Here is a 4,734-nt window from a genome sequence, read left to right as displayed (position 1 = left end):
ATCTAACTTGGAACACACTGATACATGACCTGGTGTGATATTCCATGCAAAATATCCCTCGTCTTTAAATCGTGCTGAGATAGGACCTGTTCCGATCTTCTTGCAACATGCTTCTGATCTGCTTGGCAAGATGGCGCTGGAAGACGTACTCTGATCTTCCTTGCAGATGTGGATGATCATGTTTGCAGTATAAAAGGCCTGCTCTGGTCTTCCCCGCAAGATGCTGCAACTCTTCCATGCAAGTTGTCAGAGAAGCACTGCTCTGAACTGCCTTGCAAGATATCCCCGGTCGCCCTTAGTAGGTGCTAAGAGCAGACCTGCTCTTATCTTCCTTTCAAGATGTTTCCATCAGCTTTGCAAGATGCTGATGGAAGACCTGGTCTACTCTGCCATGCCAGATTTTGCGGATCTTCTTACCAAGAGGCTGATACAACAGTTGCTCTGAACTTCCTTGCAAGATATGCCTGGGTTTCTGATGTGTCATGCAACGTCTTGCTGATCTTCCTTGCAAGATGTGCCTGGCCTTCTGATCTGCCATGCAAGATATTGCTGATCTTCCTTGCAAGATGCAGGTACAAGACCTGCTCTGATCTTCCTCACAAGTAATCCCTGTTCTTCCTTTCGCGGTGCTGAGGGAAGACCCGCTCTGATCTTTCTGGCAAGATTTTGCTGAACAGCCTTGCAAAATGCTGGCAGAAGACCTGCTCTGACCTGCCTTGCAAGATGTCGCCGATCTTCCTTGGAACACGCTGATATATGACCTGGTGTGATATTCCATGCAAAATATATCTCGTCTTCCTTAAATCGTGCTGAGATAGGAACTGTTCTGATCTTCTTGCAACATGCTTCTGATATACCTTGCAAGATGGTGATGGAAGATGTGCTCTGATCTTCCTTGCAGATGTGGATGATCATGTTTGCAATACACAAGCCCTGCTCTGGTCTTCCTTGCAAAATGCTGCTGATCTTCCTTGGAAAATGCTGATAGGAGTGCTTCTCTGCTCTTCCTTTCCAAGATGTGCCAGATATTCCTTGCAAGATGCAGGGAGGAGACCTGGTGTAATCTCCCTACCAAGATATTGCAGATTCTCCATAGAAGATGCTGATAGAAGACCTGTGCCAATCAACCTTGCAAGACATGACTGATCCGTTTGGTAAGATAGAAGACCTGCTCTGATCTCCCTTGGATGTGACTACTGATCATCATTGCAACATGCTGAGGCCAACCTGAAGGAGTCATTCAAATGTGCGCATGCATCTCCACCTTGAAAAGGTCTGAACCCAGTTCAGGCATCAGGATTCGCATATGTGGGTGAAATAATTTTATTTCCTCATCTCTGGAAAATTTTGGATAGGTATGCAGAGGGATCACAACTCTTTTTTCTCTTCTTATGTTTGCTTCAAAAGATTTGTAGGAAAAAATGGGACTTTTATCTATATTTGATAATTGTACATTAAGACCCTGGCATACGCAGAATGCTACGCCCTGAGAGAGACATGTTTGGGTGGCCGTGAATGTGTTCGTGTGTGTGTGTGTGTGTCTGTGTGTGCTTGCACATCATATACGGCTGCTTGCGTAGCATTGGTTTTACCAAACAACCCGACAGTCTGTCAACCAATTGTCTAGGCCAGGCAAACACTGTGGTGACTTCTCATGTGCTTACTTACGTATGTATGTCAAACTGACCCTGCTCATAAGGAGGTCTGCATGCGGTCGACCAGCCTTGGCTCCTCTCTGGTTAAAAACTTCAAGTCTTCTTACTGTGGAATAGTATGGGTCCAGCTTTCATTGCTCAAAATGAGTTTGTTTGTTTTTTTGGTAAGTGAGAGAGTGAGTGAGAAAGAGAGTGAGTGAGAATGAGTGAGTGAGATAATGAGTTAGTGAGTGAGAGAGTGAGTGAGAGAGGAAGTGAATTAATAAGTGAGAGAGTGAGTGAGAGTAAGTGAGAGAGTGAGTGAGAGTGACTGAGAGTAATTGAGTAAGTGAGAGTGACAGAACTCAAAATGAGTTTCCTGATTTTTTTAAATTTTAAATTTTAACATCGGGTTCATATACAGAATAATGTATTTTAAAGATTCTGACGGATGTTCTTCTTGGGTGTGCGCAAATGGTGACTCCTATGGGTGTGTGTGTGTGTGTGATTGTGTACGTGTGCTTGCACATCATACCAGAGTCTCTGTGTAGCGTAGGATTTACCAAACACCTTGGAGGTCAGTCGACCAGTGGTCTAGGTCAGGCAAACACTTTGGAACCTTCTGATATGCCAATTCACAAATGGTTCTCAAATTGGAGCTGCTCATAGGAGCAGTGCAGGCTGTCAACCAATTCAGGCTACTCAATGGCTAACAAATTCACCTCCTCCTAGGATGCAATTACGCTGGGTCTTCTTTCATTTCTCACGTGTTTCAGGATTCTCTTTAATTATTAATTTTATAATCAGATTTTTATATTGAAGAATGTTAATTAAAGACATTGTGATTTTCTTGCGGTGCAAGTCCAAATGTTAACTCCTGTGTGTGTGTGTGTGTGTGTGTGTGTGTGTGTGTTTGTAAACCTGAGTAAGACAGATAACTGATGACAGGACAGGTCCCTAACTGGCAAGCAGACACAGAAACTCAGGTGTTGCAAAAGACATAGCATAATCCGGTGGTAGGCACAACATGCCAATAATATAGACCTAGAAGCAGCTGCTGCATGAGATGAACCGCAAAGCTATTTCACATCGTACACTCTCTGAAAATTGTTCCCAGAAGCACTCACGAACTCACAGATGATAGGATATTACGTGTGAGATGGGATCACTGTGATGTACCCTTCCTTGAAAACGCCACTGATCTTCCCTGCAAAATGCTGATGAAAGATCTACACTGATCTGCCTACTAAAATTGCCCATGTGTCTATCAAGATGCTGGGAGAAGTCCTGTCCAGATTTTCCTTGAAAGATGCCCTCGATCTCCCATGCAAGATGGTGACAGAAGTACTAATATGGTGTTCCAAGTAAGAGGTCTTCCTTGCAAGATGCTGGGAGAACCTCTTCTGAACTCTCTTTCAAGATGTCGTTCATATTTATTCATGGCTCTGAAAGAAGTCCTACTCTGATCTTCCTATCTGCCTTGCAAGATGCTAATAGAAGACCTGCCATTGTCTTTCTCGCAAGATGCTGCAGCTCTTCCCTGCAAGTTGCCAGAGAAACAACGTTCTGAACTGCCTTGCAAGATATCCCTAGTCGCCCTTAGCAGGTGCTGAGAGCAAACCTGCTCTGATCTTCCTTTCAAGATGCTTCCATCAGCCTTGCAAGATGCAGGTGGAAGACCTGGTCTGATCTGCCATGCCAGATTTTTCGGATCTTCTTACCAAGAGGCTGATACAACAGTTGCTCTGATCTTCCTTGCAAGATGTACCTGGGCTTCTGATGTGTCATGCAACGCCTTGCTGATCTTCCTTGCAAGATGTGCCTGGCCTTCTGATCTGCCATGCAAGATATTGCTGACCTTCCTTACAAGATGCTCGTACAAGACCTGCTCTGATCTTCCTCGTAAGCAATCCCAGGTAGCCCATTCACCGTGCTGAGGGAAGACCCGCTCTGATCTTTCTGGCAAGATTTTGCTGATCTGCCTTGAAAGATGCTGACAGAAGACCTGCTCTGATCTGCCTTGCAAGATGTCGCCGATCTTCCTTGGAACACGCTGATACATGACCTGGTGTGATATTCCATGCAAAATATATCTCGTCTTTCTTAAATCATGCTGAGATAGGACCTGTTCCGATCTTCTTGCAACATGCTTCTGATATGCCTTGCAAGATGCTGATGGAAGACGTGCTCTGATCTTCCTTGTAGATGTGGATGATCATGTTTGCAATATACAAGCCCTGCTCTGGTCTTCCTTGCAAAATGCTGCTGATCTTCCTTGGAAGATGCTGATAAGAGAGCTTCTCTGCTCTTCCTTGCCAAGACATGCCAGATATTCCTTGCAAGATGCTGGGAGGAGACCTGGTCTAATTTCCCTACCAACATATTGCAGATTCTCCAAAGAAGATGCTGGTAGAAGACCTATGCCAATGAACCTTGCAATACATCACTGATCTGTTTGGTAAGGTAGAAGACCTGCTCTGATCTCCCTTGGATGTGACTACTGATCATCCTTGCAAGATGCTGAGGCCAACCTGACGGAGACGTTTAAATGTGCGCATGCATCTCCGCCTTGAAAAGTTCTGAACCCAGTTCAGGCATCAGGAGTTGCAAATGTGGGTGAAATAATTCTTTTTCACCCTCTCTGGAAAATTTTGGATAGGTATGCAGAGGGATCACAACTCTTTATTCTCTTCTTATGTTTGCTTCAAGAGATTTGTAGAAAAAAAATGGGAATTTTATCTATATTTGATAATTGTACATCAAGACCCGGGCATACACAGAATGCTACTCCCTTAGAGAGACATATCTTGGTGGCCCTTGAATGTGTGTGTGTGTCTGTGTGTGTGTGTGTGTCTGTGTGTGCTCACACATCATATACGCCTGCTTGCGTAGCATTGGTTTTACCAAACACCCCGACAGTCTGTCAACCAGTGGTCTAGGCCAGGCAAACACTCTTGTGACTACTCATGTGCTTATTTACGTATGTAAGTCAAAGTCACCCTGCTCATAAGGAGGTCTGCATGCGGTCGACCAGCCATGGCTTCTCTCTGGTTAAAAACTTCACCTCTTCTTACTGCCGAATCGTATGGGTCCAGCTTTC

The sequence above is a fragment of the Tenrec ecaudatus genome, chromosome 3 (assembly GCF_050624435.1).
Source record: "Tenrec ecaudatus isolate mTenEca1 chromosome 3, mTenEca1.hap1, whole genome shotgun sequence".
NCBI lineage: Eukaryota > Metazoa > Chordata > Mammalia > Afrosoricida > Tenrecidae > Tenrec > Tenrec ecaudatus.
This window is presented reverse-complemented; position numbering follows the sequence as displayed.